This window comes from Octopus sinensis, linkage group LG3 (genome assembly GCF_006345805.1).
Source record: "Octopus sinensis linkage group LG3, ASM634580v1, whole genome shotgun sequence".
In the NCBI taxonomy this organism is placed as follows: domain Eukaryota; kingdom Metazoa; phylum Mollusca; class Cephalopoda; order Octopoda; family Octopodidae; genus Octopus; species Octopus sinensis.
Window position 1 is genome coordinate 24,169,736 of NC_042999.1, and position 20,000 is coordinate 24,189,735.

At 37.7% G+C, this 20,000-nt stretch overlaps 1 non-coding gene across 1 annotated transcript; it reads left to right on the forward strand.

Annotated features, from left to right (window-relative positions):
* The first annotated feature begins 15,749 nt into the window (after positions 1-15,749).
* LOC115209991 lies at positions 15,750-15,943 on the forward strand. Its single transcript, XR_003881360.1, has one exon. It is a non-coding gene; the product is annotated as a U2 spliceosomal RNA (small nuclear RNA).
* Positions 15,944-20,000: the final 4,057 nt, after the last annotated feature.

Sequence of the window (20,000 nt, forward strand, 5' to 3'; positions counted from 1 at the left end):
GACGTGTGGAGCGTTATGGTTTTTGTGTAAAAATCTTGCTTTGTAACGGCGTAGCTTTGGGTTCAATCCCACTGTGCCACACATTGAGCAATTGCCTTCTATTATAGCTTCTAGTCGACAAATACCAAGTGAGCGAATTTGGTAGATGGAGACTGTGTGGAAGCCTCGTATATATATATTATATATAATATATATATATATATATATATATAATATATATATACACACACACATATACACACGCACAGACTCACACACGCCACGCGCGCACACAAGCATCTATGTTTCTCTGCGTGTGTCTTTTTGTCTGTGTTTGTCTTTGACCGCTTGACACTCCTTGTTGGTTTGTCTACGTTCACATGACTTAGCTCTTCGGCAAAAGAAACGACAAAATAAGTACCAGACTTCAATAAATTCGGAAAAGTATAGGCATAAGAACTGGGGTTGCTATGTCCGATTAAAATCCCTTCAAGATGGTGCTCCAGCATGGCTGTATTTCAAAGGCTAAAACTAGTACAAAATAAAAGGCAGATGATAAATGATAACATAAAACTCTATGATTTACTTGAAATTCCGAAACGAAAGCGGAATGTTGTTTACTAAAGAGGCTGTACTGAAGTGGTCTCAGAAACAGGAAGTCCATAATTTCTCCTGTCATTAAAGCTCGTAATTAAAAATAATTAAATAACTATAAGTTATCTAAATGCTCTGTTTTCTCTCCTCTACACGGGAAGTTCTTTATCGCTCTGTAGTGAGCAATATTTCGTTTTCAAGCCGAATGCATAAACACGCGCATGCGCACACACACAGACTGACACACACGTACACAAACAAACATACACACACACACTATGTTCGCGACATGTAGGTTATGTGTGAGTGTGTGTGTGTGTGTGTGTGTAAGTACTACATTTGCAATAAATGTATATATTCTTTTATACTCTAGGTACAAGGCCCGAAAGTTTGGGGGAAGGCAGTCGAATTTATCGAACCCGAAAGGATGAAAGACAAACGAAATACCTATTTCTTTACTACCCACAAGGGGCTGAACACAGAGAGGACAGACAAAAGGATTAAGTCGATTATATCGACCCCAGTGCGTAACTGGTACTTATTTAATCGACCCTGAAAGGATGAAAGGCAAAGTGAACCTCGGCTGAATTTGAACTCAGAACGTAGCAGCAGACGGAATGCCTATTTCTTTACTACACACAAGGGGCTGAACACAGAGAGGACAGACAAACGGATTAAGTCGATTATATCGACCCCAGTGCGAAACTGGTACTTATTTAATCGACCCCGAAAGGATGAAAGGCGAAGTCGACCTCGGCGGAATTTGAACGTTTCTGCCAGCTCGCCGCCTTAAATTTATATATTATCGATAATATTAGACGCATAATTTGTACAGCAGAGAAAAGGTAAATATAAGAAAATATTCGATTCAGCCAAATGGTTTCGGGTTCCGACCCACTGCTCGGTACTTGAGCAAGTGCTTTCCTAGAGTGACCAAAGACTTATGAGTGAATTTGGTTGACGAAAGTTGTGTGGATATCCGTTATACAGTCGCCCGCTGACACTCGTTGACGCAACATCGAAGAGGCCAGGGAACAGAAGAAAGAAGAAGGAAGATGACATGCACCTAACACCAGAGCTGAAGACACCTCCGAAAGGAGGGGGCCCCGCCACGTCAAAATGGTAGAGGAGTAGGGGCCGAAACCGGACGTGGTTCCTCCTGATGATGTCTTGAGCTAACTGGATCCTATAAAGGAGTACTTGTGGTAGCAGACTACGAAACACGGTTGAAATTCCTCCTTATATGTTTTAGCCCTAAGGCTGTGGCCATGCTGGGGCACCGCCAGTTTTACACACACACACACACACACACACACACACACATACATATATATATATATATATATATATATATCCATGTGACTTCATATAATTCGCGTATCCTGCTTTTGGTAACAGAACATGATCATATATAATACATATTCAATGTTCAGTTTTGACTACAGTTCCAATTGTTCCTGAATCATCTTTTCCTCCTAGGCATTGCAAACCAGGCCTAACAGCTCTCTCCACTTGTTCTAATCTAGAACGTCATTTTCCCAATCACTTTTGCTCATATCTAGTTCCTACGTGTATCATATATCACAAAACTTGTAAGAAAATATCTGGACTTAAAAGACATATGCTAGTTCACAAAACATTCCTTCAGAATCAAATTCTAAAGGGCAAAAGATGTAGATGAAACCTGAATAATACCTGTCACTTGTGATATTAAACCCTGTCAGTCAGCATCTAGTCTTAAAAGTCATCTAAGGGCTCATCAACGGACTGATTCTGCTGTGTAATGTGATGTTGTGTGTGTGTTGATGAGACAGCTCTCATCTGCCAAGGTGAGGCAATCATATATATATATATATATGTGTGGAAAAAAAGTCAAGATAGAAAATGCTAAAATAATTTTATAAAAAACATTTCAGTACCGATTTCAGTCATTGAGACTTTTTCAACTCTAAGTATGGAAAACAATTCAATTTTGGAAAAAATGAATGAAAAGACTTTTAAAAGAATATTCGCATAGTATTCAAATACAAGGGGCATTTTTCTTGTTTCTGCCTGTCTCTGTCTCTCTTGTTTACACTTGTGGGTTCGAGGTCGATGTGAATTCTTGGCAGAGAAGAAGAAGAAGAAGAAGAAGAAGAAGAAGAAGAGGAAGGAGGAGTTGTAGGTGGAGGAGAATAATGCGGGAGTGCTATGATAGTAGTACGATGTTAAATGGTCAAGTGCCCTGAAAGTGACTTGTTGTGGATGGTAGTAGTGATTGAATTCTTGAGACATCTCTTTTGAATGTATTGTTTATAATATTTGCGTAGGTGTTATTCTAAACAGCAATGGTAGTAAAGTAAGGAAGGAGGTGGCGGAGAGGAAGAAGACGAAGAAGAAGGAGAAAGAGTAAAATAAGGGAATGCGGGGTGTAGTTACTTCTATTTCCAACCAACGATTGGTCCTCGTTGTATTTGTCGTATAGCTCCTCAGCGAGTCGAAATTTTCTACAGAATTCCGTGGTGTCTTCTTTCATTTCATCCTACTACTTTGTATGAACTTAAACCTCCAAACACACACCGCCATAAAAAGGAAAAGACAGGCCAAATCTATGAAAAGTCTCCACAACGACCCACTTTTAGGTCACTTGACCATGTATGTACATATATAAGTATACATGCATATACTTATATACGTTCATATATATATATATATATATATATGATATACATATACATGTATATATATATATATGATATACATATACATGTATATATATATATATATATATATATAAAGGTATTTGCATGCGTTTACATATGTATGTATGTATACATATATACATGCATATATATATAAATGTATTTGCATGCGTTTGCATATGTATGTATACATACATACATGCATATATATATATATAATATATATATATATATATATATATATATATGATATACATAACATGTATGAAGACTGACTAGGCCCTATTTGAATTATTTCATTTTTACGATAGTCTTTAGCGATAGTCGTGAAATAATTAATTCCATGTGTTCTGAAGCAAATGCATTAATTTGTCTACTAAAGTGATAACATGCTAGTCGTTCGTGTTCGTACAAGATTATTTCAGCGCCAAAGAGATATACAGACTACACACACGGACATGATGAAACATTCATACACCATTAAACCATACGCTTATATATGCAGATAAATAAGTTTATATATAGTCTGACACGCTGAGGAACAGCTGTTTCAAGTAATTTTTACAGGGACGTATAATATAATGATATCTATAAATACAAAATCTATTACTCTATACTATATACTTAGAAAAATTTTACACGCACGTACGCACATAGACACACACATACACAATTAAAATAATGACAAAGAAACAGGAAACTACGCAAAGAAATTCATTGGGCCACAGCTGTTTCTGCTGCATATGCAGTGCACTGAGAGCTGAGTGCTTGTTCATCCCCATATTGATTCATCTAACCTAATTTAGTTCATTGCATAATTTCCTCTTCCTTTGTCATTTTTAAATTTCATATTACACCCTGTACTCGGTTAATGTGTTATTTTGAAGCATTTTTCTGAAGTATATTCTGAAGCATATTGAGTTCTAACACCAGGTTATTACTAACACTATATATGTATGTTTGTGTATGTATATCTATTGGGTTGTCCGGAAAGTTCGTGCCGATTTTTAAAGGCCAATAAATACTTGTCATTACATTTTTAATCAACCAAATATGAACCATTTTGTTGCACAATGTGTCTCCATCTTTCCTTTAACTTGAAAATACCCTCTTCCCAGAATTGAGGTAGATTCATGGCAAAGAATTCACCAAGGTATCTTTTTACGTCATCCAAAGAATTGAAATGTTTACCATTAAGACTATTCTGCAGAGACCTGAATAAGTGGAAATGCGAAGGAGCAATATCAGGTGAATATGGAGGGTGAGGTAACACATCCCAGCCGAGCTGCAGCAATTTTTGTCTGGGTCCCAAAACATCAAGTGCTGAAAATGAACTTTCTTATCTTCCATTTTAAAGGGTTACAGAATTAACATAGGTTATAGGAACATAAACCTTCTTCAACGAAAAGATAGCATAAACTGTGCTCTAAATATATCATATATATATATATATATATATATATATATATGTATGTATGTAGTCAAATCCTATTTTATGGACTCAACCATGTTCTAAAATAAGTCGAAATATATGCTACTATAAATCGGCATGAACTTTCCGAACAACCCAATATATATATGAGGAGGTACCGAAAAGTTCCTGGCTTTGGGTCAAAGAAAATACAAGCTCAGCTAAATATGAATTTTTTTCAATATCTTCCTCTCTAAGATTTACACTCATTGCAATGTTCCTTCAGTTTTTCGAAGGCCGGAGCCAGGAGCATTTCAGCATCCCCTCGTATATATGTATATGTGCGTATTAGTGCGCGTGCGCTCTATTGTGTGTGTGTATGTGTGTGTGAGTGGGTGAATGTATGTGTGCATAGGATGGCGAGTAGTCGGTGCCTCCCATCTCAAGCTCAGAGCCGACCAGAAGTAACGAACAGCAATTATCTCCATCATTATATGAGGCTGAAAGGAAATAAAGACTGAGAAATGCAGAAGAAAAGAACAGAAAAGTGAAAATGCAAAAGAAAAAAAAAATCCTTTAAAAATGTGCCGAGACTAAAGAGAAGAAAATAGCTGTGGGAACCTAAGCAAAAGTTTTATCAAGATTAGATATAACAGCTTATTGAAACAGATGGATTACCTGAGAGGACATAAAGGAAATTGTATTTATTGAATAGGATAAGAAGAGCGATTAATTTAAAATTTGAACTAAAAACGAGAAGCTCAAGGTAAAATCTACTGAATATGGTAAATTTCATAACTGAACAAAATTCGAAGGTGCTCAAACTCGGTTTGCTCAAAATCGTTAGATAGTCTGTGTCTACATAAGTTTCGGTTTCTGAATACTATGCTGGTGGATTGCTTTTATGAACATTGCTTAATGACAGACGCAGGCATGGGGAAGAGGTAAGTAGCTTACTTCTCAACGACATGGTTCCCAGTTCAGTCTCACTGCGTGGTACCTTCGGAAAGAATCTTCTACCATAGCCTCGGACCGACCGAAACGGTAACGAAAGGGTGCTGAAAAATTCCTGGCATTAAGGACATCGTGAAAGCCCTTCCGAATTATTTTATATGACTTAAAAACACTGAAGGAGCGCTGCATGCAATTAGTGTGTGAATCTGAGAGGGGAATACGTTGAATAAAATATAATTAACTGGTCCTCGTATGCCACAAGGTCTCATAATCCAGAAATCAATCCCATTGCGTGTTAATTTGGGCAAACTTCTTGAACTACAGCTTCCGCTCGACCCTCGCCTTCTGTTTGAAATCACACACATGGAAAGGTTGTATTTGTAATTCAAAGATGCAGTCTTACTACACTATGTAATAACCTGCTACCACATTGAAATTCCATTAAAGATACACATATCTGTGGAATGTATAACCTTTCTCATTATAATATAATGAGAAGACAGTTCAGTAGATGAACAACCAAAAATTCATGTTCGGAAATTCTAACCGAAATCCATTTTGTGAAATTTTTGCTCCATCAGTCGTTAATGATACACACACACACACACACACGCACGCACGCACGTACGTACGTATGTATGTATGTATGTATGTATGTATGTATGTAGTATGTATGTATGTATGTATGTATGTATGTATGTATGTATGTATGTATGTATGTATGTATGTATGTATGTATGTATGTATGTATATATATATATATATATATATATATATATATATATACCACCAATCTTTAATGATATATCTATATATACATATATATCATCGTTCTTTAATGATATATATATATATATATATATATATATATATATATATATATAAATGCATGCATCTATCTCTATAGGCGTATGTATATAGTACAGACACACACCTACACGCACACAATATATGTGTGAGTAGTAGTAGTAGTAGTAGTAATAGCAGCAGCAGCAGAAGTACAGCAGTAGTAGTAGTAGGTATATAATTTAATATTTTTTCCATAGATAGAAAGAGAGAATGAGAAACAGCCTTAATTGATATTCGAACTTTTCTGGGCTTTCATCAGTGGCATCTACGTCACTTTGACCGATCTCAGGAAAATAAGCTGTCAATGTGTTTACATACGCGACAAGTCCAGTACCTACAGAGAACTGGATCTACAGTTTGCATTCCGTGAGTGTTTAACACTTTGCTGGATATCAGCGAACTATCAAGGGCGATCTGAGTCCACACAATATCAAGGCATGACAAAAGGTAAAAGGATAAAGACCCTCTTCGGTCATAAATATCCATGGGATTGCATCCATAAGTTAACCCTCCGAGGCACAAGTCTGGGCAAGGTTGCTTCACTGAATGAAAACCAGAAGTTGCCCATGCATACCAGCCTCCCCTCACCACATCACCGATGATATCCAAGGTTGTATTTGTAATTCTAGCATAGGAGCCGCAGTACGTGACCCCCACCCCTTATTTTTGTTGAACCTAGAGGGTAAATACCAAAGCAGACTTCAAGACCCAATACCTACATATCCAAACGTGGCAAAGAAAGAATGGTGCGCTAGTGCACATATACATACCTACATACACGCAAGTGTGATTCAAAAATTATACGCACACTTAATTTTGTGGTTCCGGGTTCAGTCCCATTGCGTGGCACCTTGGGCAAGTGTCTTCTACTATAGCCACAGGCTGACCAAAGCCTTTTTAGTGGATTTGGCAGACGGAAACTGAAAGAAGCCCATCGTATATATATGTATGTGTGTGTGAATATGTTTGTGTGTCTGTGCTTGTCCCCCAACATCGCTTGACAACCGATGGTGGTGTGTTTACGTCCCCGTAACTCAATTGTTCGGCAAAAGCGACCCATACAATACGTACTAGGCTTACAAAGAATAAGTCGTGGAGTCGATTTGCTCGACTAAAGGTGGTGCTCCAGCATGGCCACAGTCAAATGACTGAAACAATCGTTCATACAAATGCAGATACAGCTTGGCACTAGTGACGTCGCAGCTCATTGATTGCTACAGTTGAGTGAACTGGAACAACATGAAATAAAGTGGCTCGCTCAAGAACACAACGGACAGCCCGGTCGGGGAACCGAACACACTACCTCATGACTGCGAGCCTGACGCTCTAACCATTGGATCAGGCGTCTTCTTAAGGTATGATATAAGATATATCACCTATGTAACAGATGGCAAATTTAACCACTATGTAACATGGCAAATTTAACCACTTCTCCACAGACTGGAAAAATAGTGAACGGCTTTAATCGATTTTTGAGCCACATTGGATTCTCATCAAATGAATTGTTAACCAATCTCTTATATATATAAATTTATGAAGGAGAATATGTGTGTGTGTACGAAGGGATGTCAAATACTATCCGCGCTTTTGTCAAAACTTTCTTTAGGTTAGCTGCACTGCTTCGGCGTTTACGTGATGCAAACAGTCAGTACGCCTGTGGTTATATAACCGAGGTTCGATCTTGATCGCTCTCGTTTTCTTTCTTTTGTCACTGACCGCTCTGCTGGTAGTGAGCCCCATGGGGGAACAGAGGTCAGTAGTCTGATTTCTCTGCTCTGACGGTGTATCAGGGGTTGAAATTCATTGTAAGCTTTCGGTACAATGCGGGGACAGAGCTCTACCGCGTGGAAGTGTGTATGAGTGGATCGAGAAGTTGAAAAATGGCCGAACAAGCTTGAAGCATTACCACCATCTTCCTCCACTGACATGAAGATTCCATAAGCTCGGGAGATGGTTCTGTCAAACCGACGAGTAACGATCGAAGAGGTGTTATGTTCTATACAAATCAGTTACGGTTCGGTATGCGAATTCCTCCACGACAAGTTTCGGTTCCATGAGGTCTGTGCGTGATGGTTGCCAAGAGAGATTACCGAAGAACATAAACACAATCATGTGGAGATCTGTGAACTATTACTCGACCGCTAAAACGATGAAGATGAAGCTCTTTGGGAGTGAATAGTCACAGATGAGACCTGTGTAAGAGTCATTTTGGGTAAGAATCCAAAAGGCACAGTATGGAGCTAAAAAACCCGGAAAACACATTCAAGACTCAACCCTCTGCAGAAAAAGTGATACTCTTTTTTGCGTATACAGGAACATTACCTGGAAAAGGAGTTGGGACTACAGTTACCAATGTAAGATACATTGATATGCTGGTCAACAAACTGAAACCAACAATTCACACCAAACGTCGAGGTCAATTGTCAAAGCAAGTGTTATTGTTGTTCAACAATGCACGCCCATGTACAGCCGCCCAAATCGTTGAAACCATTGTTGAAAAATTGTAATTATACTTGCTGCAACACCATGCAGTCAAGATCTCACGCCTTCCGACTATTACCTCTTTAGACCGCTCAAAAACCCTTTACAAGGTCGACGAATTGCTATGGATGAGGAAGCGCAGAAAGCGGTGCATAAATGACGATGATACCAGCCGAAAACCATTCTTCTCCGATGGAATAGGCAAACTTGTGGAGTGCTGCAAGAAGTGCAGGAGATAATGCAGGGAAATAATCAAAGAGCAAGGAGATAATTTCGAAAACTTATATAGGCGTAGGAGTTGTTGTGTGGTAAGTAGCTTGCTTACCAACCACATAGTTCCGGGTTCCGTCCCACTGCGTGGCACCTTGGGCAAGTGTCTTCTACTATAGCCTCAGGTTGACCAAAGCCTTGTGAGTGGATTTGGTAGACGGAAACTGAAAGAAGCCCGTTGTAAAGATGTAGTATATATATATATATATATATATATATATATATATTATATATATATGTATGTGTGTGTGTGTGTGTGTGTGTGCTTGTGTGTCTGTGCTTGTCCCCCCAACATCGCTTGACAACCGATGCTGGTGTGTTTACGTTCCCGTAACATAGTTGTTCGGCAAAAGAGACCCATACAATACTACTAGGGTTACAAAGAATAAGTCCTGGATTCGATTTGCTCGACTAAATGCAGTGCTCCAGCATGGCCACAGTCAAATGACTGAAACAATTAAAAGAGTTAAAATAGCAAGCGTTCAAACCTTGCTTTTGTTTGAATAAATTACAGAATTAAGCGTGCGTATAATTTTTGAACCACACTCGGATGTATGTAGGTATGTATATGAGCGTATATGTGCACTAGTGCACCATTCTTTCTTCGCCACGTTTGGATATGTAAGTATTGGGTCTTGAAGTCTGCTTTGGTATTTACCCTCTAGGTTCAACAAAAATATTATTTTATCGAAATCTATGCACGTTTTAGGTTTTGCTTTCTGCATCGATGATATTGTTGGCTGCGAGAACAGAGGTAATTTTCATTCATGTACGCAACGCGCGCACACCACGTACGCACGCATGCACGCACGAACACATACGCACGTACACGTACACACGCACACACACATACACACGTACACGTACGCACGCACACACACAGGCATGCACACACACACACACACGCACACATTTATATATATATGTGTGTATATATATGTATATATGTATGTATGTATATACATATATATATATATGTATGTATATACATATATATATGTATGTATGTATATACACATATATATATATGTATATATACACACATATATATATATGTATGCGTGTATATACATATATATATATGTATATATACACACATATATATATGTATATATATGTATGCATGTATATACATATATATATATGTATATATATATATATGTATGTATATACACATATATATATATATGTATGTATATATATATATATATATATATTATATATATATATATGTATATATATGTATATATATATATGTATGTATGTATATATATATGTTTATCATTTAAGTGTGCGTGCATGTATGCCTGTGAGTATGTGTTCACAAACAACCTCACAAATAGATGCACAGGTACATACACACACATACAGGTGAGCGCTCACACACACACACACACACACACCACACACACACATATATATATATATATATATACTCAAAGGCATACATAGATACATACAAACATATTTATATGCGCGTGTGTGTGTGTGTGTTGTTTATTGGCAGCCAGTGTGCACCTAACGTTCCATTATGTACAGGTGATTTACCACATTGTATAACTTTGACTCAGGTTGGTACCATTTCAAACATTTTTGATTCCAGACACACCTAAAAGTGCACCTGCTCTGCTACATAAACGTGTCAAATATTGACATTTCTACTCCTGTGTTATTTTTGGCCAACTCAATTAATATTTTGTCAATGTTTGTAGTAATATTTAGCTACATATAAGGTCAGTACCCGGCAGAATCTGCAGTGCATTATACTAAAATATAATATTTTCAGGCTATTAGGGAGTCTCTTAGTTCCATAAACTAGCTAGACATAGTAGCTAAATTTCTCTTAACTCATATGTATTAATTTTAGAAACCAAGAGAGTTGTATACTGTATATGTATGTATATATGCTCCCGCACACACACACACAAACATACCTATGCATATATATATACATAGGCGCAGGAGTGGCTGTGTGTTAAGTAGCTTGCTAACCAACCACATGGTTCCGAGTTCAGTCCCACTGCGTGGCATCTTGGGTAAGTGTCTTCTGCTATAGCCCCGGGCCGACCAATGCCTTGTGAGTGGATTTGGTAGACGGAAACTGAAAGAAGTCCGTCGTATATATGTGTATATATATATGTATGTGTTTGTGTGTCTGTGTTTGTCCCCCTAGCATTGCTTGACAACCGATGCTGGTGTGTTTACGTCACCGTCACTTAGCGGTTCGGCAAAAGAGATCGATAGAATAAGTACTGGGCTTGCAAAGAATAAGTCCCGGGGTCGATTTGCTCGACTAAAGGCGGTGCTCCAGCATGGCCGCAGTCAAATGACTGAAACAAGTAAAAAAAAAAATATATATGTATATAAATATATATATATATATATATATATACATACACACAGGCACACATATATACCAGAGGCGACGCCAAGTCATCAGCATCACTCGGGCTCATTACAGATTTCGCATAAGACACATGCTTGCTCGAAGAATTTCACGTTTTTCCGCTTCATTTCTAGCCTCAAGTGGCTTGTTTCTTTTTATATCTAACACTGTGTCTTCATTCCTAAGTTAAGGGTAAAAATAAAGCAACCCTGCAAAACACAACTGATCTTTACACACAGACACACAGAATATTAGCAATCAAATAACGACAGCGGAGTGTACGACAAACATCAGCGATCTGACTGTCGCCTCTACTCTTGACAAGAGAAGCCAGTTAGTCTTCTACACCTACCAGGTTCATTCGTTTTAGCCCGAGTTGCTGGATAATTTTCCGTTCCTTTAAGAATATTGTACAACAGAAAGTTTCCATAGATTGGAATTTAAATCCTAATCTCTATAAAAATTTATTGTTTCAAGAAAACACTGAATTTGAACTACTTTTAATTTTTACGATTATAGATAACAACTCGGGCTGTAACATCTGAGCCCAAGTCAGGCGCGTGTCAACGATGTGAGAACGTCTGCTACGAATGATATTTTGTTGACATAGATGACCGCCAGACGCTGAACGAAAGTAAATAATCTGCGGCGAAGCTTTATTAATGGAGACCGAGTCATTGGCTGCAATTCCATACTTGAAGTCAGTGTTGGCAGAAATTAAATCTACTTGCAAATATACATTCACTTTACTAAATTTTTACCCAGGCTAAGCCCGAACAGTTCGAGTGCCGGAGTCACCACTGGTGTGTATATATATATATATATATATATATATATATATATATATATATATATATGTAGTTGGAATTTACAAAAAACCAAAGACGAAGACAGGTGCGTTTGCGTGAACAACAGATGGGCTTCTTTCAGTTTCCAGCTACCAGACCCACTCACCAGGCTTTCGTCGGCCCGATGCTATAATGGAAGAATTTTGCCCAAGGTACCACACGGCGAGACTGAATACGGAACTGTGTGGTTAGGAAGCAAGTTTCTTTTCACACACCCTAAAAGCTGTCGCTGATTAGCTCCATGAGACCATCGCCTTAAGATAGCTATTTGACACACAAACTGTGTCCATTATAACCTTCGAACAAGGGAGGTCAGCCGCTTCACACTGCTAGTCAGACAGCTACAGACGCGTTTAATGGAGCTAATCAGCGACAGCTTTTAGTCTTATATCTATAAGACTGCCATATTAATATGGCGATAACAATTAATTTCCAGTAACGCTGCCGTAATCTCTTTTAGAAAGACTTAGTAATTTTAATATTTCTATTATATATATATATATATATATATATATATATATATATATTATATATATATATATATAATATATATATATATATATATATATATACATACATACATACATACACACATACATACATACATACATACATACATACATACATACATACATACATACATACATACATACATATATAAGAATTTTGCAATGCTATTTTATTCAGATTTACATGTTAACACTTTTATCGCTTTCAAAGTATTTTCTATTTAAAGCGATGGATCGGTCCAGACGCGTTTTCCTCTGTTCGCAGCAGTCCTGAAATTCTTCTTTTAACGCTCCGTTGTCTTTTTTCTTCACCTCTTCCACATCTCCAAAATGTTTTCCTTTAAGGAGTTTTTTTCATTCGGGGGAACAACAAACATGTCACAGCGAGGAAGCTCGGGTGCATAAGGAGGGTGGGTAAGAAGGGTCACGCATTCAGTCGTGACTGCTTTTGATCTTCTGTGAGCAGGCGCGGCACACATTTTGCTGCAACTCTTTTGATTCACAATTCTTTGCTCAAAATTCATTGGCAAGAGCTCCAGGACACACTAATTATAACAACAAGTTCATCAATTCTTCGCTGATGGCTCTCCTAGATCAGTTCGTGAATTTTCGTGATGTCTTCATTTGTTCGGGAGATGGACAGCCGCCCTGAACGAGGTTGGTCTTCAAGTGACAAGTGACCATTCCTAAAGCATGAAAACCACTCGTGAATTTGTGTTTTGCTCATGGTAGCATTTGTAAGCTGTTTGAAGCAAGACAACTGTCTCGGCCGCCGTTTTCCCCAACGGAAAACAGAATTTCACGGAAGGAAGCACGTTGTTCCTTCGTTTCAGCCATCGCAAAAAATCGACGAACAGGGGAGAAACACTGCAGTCCACGTGGCAGTAAGACCTCACGAGACGACGCCTGTCGGCAGACTGATGCCTGAAGGTCGCATCAAGTGGCTTCACCGCGGAGATCTGAACCACACGGGCTTGTCCCACAGAAAATATTTCCTGTTATTTTTGGGTACCCCATTGTTTGTGTGTGTGTGTATTTATAAATATATATATATTTATATACACACACACACACACACACACATATATATATATCAATGCTATTATCAATTGATAGAAAGACAGAAATTATATATATATATATATATATCAAAATAAGCAACAAGAATAACTTCGGTAATTTGGTGCGATCGTTTCACGCTACATCATTTTATTAAATGTTGTAAGTATTACAACAGTTTTAAAATGCTGAGCCCTCATCAGCCATTAATAGAGGTTTTCCATTAATACATAATTTTCATATCAATTTATAACATTATAGAGAAGGTAGATATATAGACAAAGATGTCGATTTAAATTTTAAGAACATTTAAGGTAGTGGAGTCTATCAACTGACTGAAGAATATTTAGTTGCTTTGAACTGCTGGAAAGTTTTGAGAAGAATGAACGATTGAAAGGAGACAAGAAAGATTTTCTATTTATAGAAATAGGGGTGATATATATATATCAATGCTATTATCCATTGACAGAAAGACAGAAATTATACACACACACACACACACACACCACACACACACACACACACACACACACACACACATATATATTATATATATACTAGCAGTATCGCCCGGCGTTGCTCGGGTTTGTAAGGGAAATAACTATATAAGCATTTTTAGAGAGTTATAGCCAAAAAATAGCAAAAAAATGATGGTAATTTTTTTTAGAAATCGTTGACTCGTCGTAGACATTTTTAGAGAGTTACTTCCCATATATAATAGCGAAAAAATGCATTAAAATGGAAAAACATGATGGTAATTTTTTTAAAAAATCGTAGACTCATCGTAGACGCGCGCTAATACCCAGAAGGGCTCGATATTAATCACGACTATAAGATACCCGGTTTTGGTTAAACTGCACCGCAAAATGTGGGAGTAGTTAGGAATCTAAATCGTAGGAGACACAACTTCACTTTTATATATAAAGATTTCAGAAAAGCAAGAAAATGTTTCCGATACGACTTACGAGATTTATGATACCTAAAAAATAATTAATTTAGTAAAGGAGTAATAAATGTTTTACAGGTGAGATATAGAGTCACGTGAACATTACGGACCGTCGTAATTCGTACTTTGGATATTTTCGGTTTGAACTGCAGTTTTTAATATAATTTATAGGTAACTAAAAAATTTTAAACTTCTTATACTGGTGGAATGTGTTATAAAACATCTTTTTCTCCTGGCTTTATTGAGAAAATTCTATAGTTTGTAAGATATTTGTTGTTTTTTTTTCTGCAATTTCAACCAATCACTGACGTCTATTGAGGTAAATAACATTCTGTGCCGTATGCATATGTCCCTCGTTTAAGAAACAGACTGGGTTTATTTACATTTCTGAAGAAAAAAAGATAACCCCCCCTCTCTAACCCTAAAATAGATTGAAATTCAATAAGATCGATACCAGGGTCATAATTATGGGTGACAATTTCATATGACACCGCTAGAAAAAACTGCCGTTCAAACAGAAAATATCCCGTAATTTTCATTCACGTTTATTATCAAATCAACACAATTACAGATTACGCTTAGGATAATATCATTAAAAAAAAATAGAAATATTAAAATTCTCAGATTGAAAGGATTAAATAAAACAACTACTACGAAATAAAATAAAAGATATTACAAAATATGGAAGAATTAATTAAATACAGCTATATAAGTGTAAGTATAAATCAGTCACTATACTAAATAGAAATAGGTATAATATTTCTAAGCTAGGGTAAAAAATTATCGCTTCTCGGCCTTTTGGCTAAGATCAAAGTGTAGTATCTGTTCTTATCAGCTTAATATCTGATACGGTCCCTATTTGGGACCATCGATATTAAACTGATTTTTAGAACGAGGCGAAGAGTTAGGGGCTTGCTCCGCCTTTGCCACGGGTTGACCTGGTATAGCAGTACTTCTAGAATTCAGCCCATCTCCCACCCGGGAGATATAAACAAATTAAAAACAGACTTAATATCCTGACATCCCTCCTACCACCTTCCAGGAAGGGATCAGACCTGCATTCTATGATGTCCGCTGCCGTTATTTTTTATTTAATCTTAGATGTAATTACATACATCCACATCTTCTGCTGTCCACACATCGTTTGTCTTGTTTTCCTCATACAAATAATATCCTGGAAACTTTTCGTCGTCTGTTTATAATACAAGGCTTGTGGTTTTGACTGCTATTTCTAATCACTCCGGTCTGTCATAGTAAGTATAAATTGCAAAGCAACAGTTAGTTACTGCAAGATAGAAAGCCACCCTTATAATTTGTTTTTTAATTATAAAATACAAGCAGTATCGCCCGGCGTTGCTCGGGTTTGTAAGGGAAATAACTATATAAGCATTTTTAGAGAGTTATAGCAAAAAAATGCATTAAAAATGGAAAAAAAAATTATGGTAATTTTTAAAAAAATCGTTGACTCATCGAATAGCGAAAAAATGCATTAAAATGGAAAAAAATGATGGTAATTTTTTTTTTAAATCGTAGACGCGCGCTAATACCCAGAATGGCTCGATATGAATCACGACTATAAGATACCCGGTTTTGGTTACACTGCACCGCAAAATATGGGAGTAGTTAGGAATCTAAATCGTAGGAGACAGACACACAACCTTACTTTTATATATAAAGAAGATATACCAGTAATGTACCACGTCTCAACTATAACAATTGCCCTAAAATATTTATAACTCCATGACAACACATCTGCTACAACAAAAAGGAAAATAAGGCACGAAAATTTTAGAAGATGAATAAACACGTGTCTGCCTCTCACAAAGAGATAACGCTTGACATCAGAACACGCCTTGTTCACATTTAAGAACCAAGCATGCTTTCTTAAACACTTTACACAACGGCACACAGCTTATTAACAGATCACAAGGGAACATCACTTGACACTTTTACAACAAAAGCAAATAGGTTAGATAAATATCAATGATGGTATTTTTATGCAATGCCGTATAATCAGTAAACTTCTCAATGTTGTCTTCGCTGAATTTGGATGCCTTTATTGTGAATTTTTCGTTATCTAGGAAGTCATTTTTTAAATGTATTGTGTTTATTATATAAAAGTAGTGGTTACAAAAGGTAGCGTAGATATTGATTTCTAATTTTAGCAGAAGGTTAGCAGCTTCGAGGGAAGATGTAGTTGAGTACATCAACCTCAGTCTTCAAGTAGTACTTATTTTATCGATCCTCAAATGATGAAAGGCAAAGTCAACCTCAGTGGATCTCAGAACATAAAGACGGACGGAAAGCCGCTGAGCATTTTACCCAGCGTACGATCGATTCTGGTAGCTCGCCGTAGTGTAACATTGTTATTTTGCATTATATAGGCACTGGCGTTGATGTGTGGTTAAGAATCTTACTTCCCAATCCCGTGATCTTAAGTTCAGTCCCACTTTGTAGCACTCTTTACAAGGTTGTTTTTTTAAAACTATAGCCCCGTATTCAGTTAACGAAAATCGAAGTAAGTCCGTCGTATACATGTATATATATTTATGGGATTTGTAGCCCGCGCTCTTAAACACTATGCTATATGAAGGCTGGAGGCTATATCAGCCGAAACGTTGTGTTAACAACAAACAAGATGAGGACGTGACGTATATTTGCCATTTAAACATGGCTAACCCCTAAGGGTGGATGCTACCGTAGTTTGTAGCCCCAGTAGGACACCTCCTCCAGCTAGCTATAGACACACTTTCTGTGCCCTATCAGTATTTGCAAAGGGAAGCCATCCTTCCCGTCTTCCCCTTATGATACACACGGACTCGAGTTTCTGGGTATTGACCCGTCATCGGCGTGTAACAATCACAGTTGTCGATGAAAAGTAGGTTCCCTTCACAAATACATATCCCTTTTCCAGTATCGTATTGACACTGATATCGAAAAAGTGTAAACAAGCAATAATAAATCTTAGAGCGAGTTATAAACAGTAGCTGCAACACATCGTGACGTATATTTGCCATTTAAACATGGCTAACCCCTAAGGGTGGATGCTACCGTAGTTTGTAGCCCCCTAAGATTTATTAAGATGAGGACGAATATCCATCAAATGTAAATAATGTAAATAATGTACAGAATTCCTCATCTCTTAAATGTAGGACTGAACTTATATTTATATACACATAAGCATGAAGGAGTAAGGCATGATTCTAGGGAGTGTGTCCTTGGTTGGTTCATAGATTCATATTCGCATAGAATAGCAGGTTATGATTTCTTGGGGGTTTGGCTACTATTCCAATTATGAGTTACTAAAAAGTAGATATACCATCTGAAATTCCTAAGCGTTTTATACAAATTATAAGATTTAAGTGCGAGTGTATTTGTGGGTATATACAACACTCACACACGCGCACATACTCAGAAACACAGATAAAAACATATTCACACACACGCACTCACACACATACACACACGTACACATGCACACATATGAAAAGAGGGAGAATGATAGAGAAAGAGAAAGCGAGAGGGAGAGAAAGAGAAAGCGAGAGGGAGAGAAAGAGAGAGAAAGTGACGTAATACATGTCGGTTTGTGTGATAAAGAAAATGGGTTCTCTCTAGCAGACAGTCAGCAAAGAGTACCCTGGGGAGGTTTTGAGGGTGTTTGGGAAGGATTTCAGCACAAAAGTAGAGTGCACTATGTCAATGCACCAGTCTACAATTTCATCTTGGTAATCAACCACTTGACAGAGATGGACATCAAAACTATTCCTTACCCTCCCTACAGTCCAGACCTTGTTCCCTGTGACTTTTGGTTGCTTCTGAAGCTGGAGTAGAATATAAAGAGGGCCGTGTGAAAGGTCCTGGATACCTTCACTTTAGAAGCCTTCTATGAGTCCTTCGCAAAGTGACTAGAGCGCTACAACAAATGCGTTAATGTCAAAGAATCATACTTTGAAAGAGAAGAGTGCCTGGTGCTTCTTTGAAATTAATGTGTTCGCTGAAAAAGTCTCAAAACTTCAGGAATGCACGTTGTCTGAATATATCTCTTTACTCTTTTGCTTGGTTCAGTCCTTTGATTGTGGCCATGCTGGAGCATCACCTTTAGTTGAGCAAATCGACCCAGGACTTATTCTTTGTAAGCCTAGTACTTATTCTATCGGTTTCTTTTGCCGAACCACTAAATTACGGAGACGTAAACGCACCAGCATTGGTTGTCAAACGATGTTGGGCGGACAAACACAGACACTAAAACATATACACACACATACACACATATATATACATATATATACGACGAGATTCTTTCAGTTTCCGTCTACCAAATCCACCCACAAGGCTTTGGTCGGCTCGAGGCTATAGTAGAAGACACTTGCCCAAAGTGCCACGCAATGGGACTGAACCCGGAACCATGTGGTTCGCAAGCAAGCTACTTATCACACAGCCACTCCTACGCCTATCTATGTATTATGCTGAGAGTACCACAGCTAACATGTGATCTAGTACAAGTTGCTGAATATTTGGTGGTCGGTAACGAAACCAGCATCTGCATCAACTTAGCCTGGTTAGGAAGAGTTACTAGAAATCCGGTATCTGTAAAATACGTCAAATAGGCGGAGGAGCCAAGCACAAAGTCGACATCTGTCTAACATTAGTGTATGCGGAGGCATAAATGTTCGTAACAGTAAATGAACCTACCGTAACAACACTTGGTGTACGATGGATAAACTTGTGCTCTTTAGCCAGGATGAAAGTAGTTTATACTGGAGAAGATGACTCCAAATAAAAACATGGTAGGCCAAGCAATCATTTGTAATATTCTTTTCTTTTCTACTCTAGGCACAAGGCTCGAAATTTTAGGTGAAGGGTAGTCGATTGGACCGGCCCCAGTACGCAATTGGTACTTAATTTATCGACCCCGAGAAAATGTGAGAATACGGTTGGCAGGGACTTCAGTCACTAAAACATTTAATATTTCTAGAACTAAAGTCTATAAAATCATGTTCGCGTTCCAACAACACTATAAAATCCTATCCTGG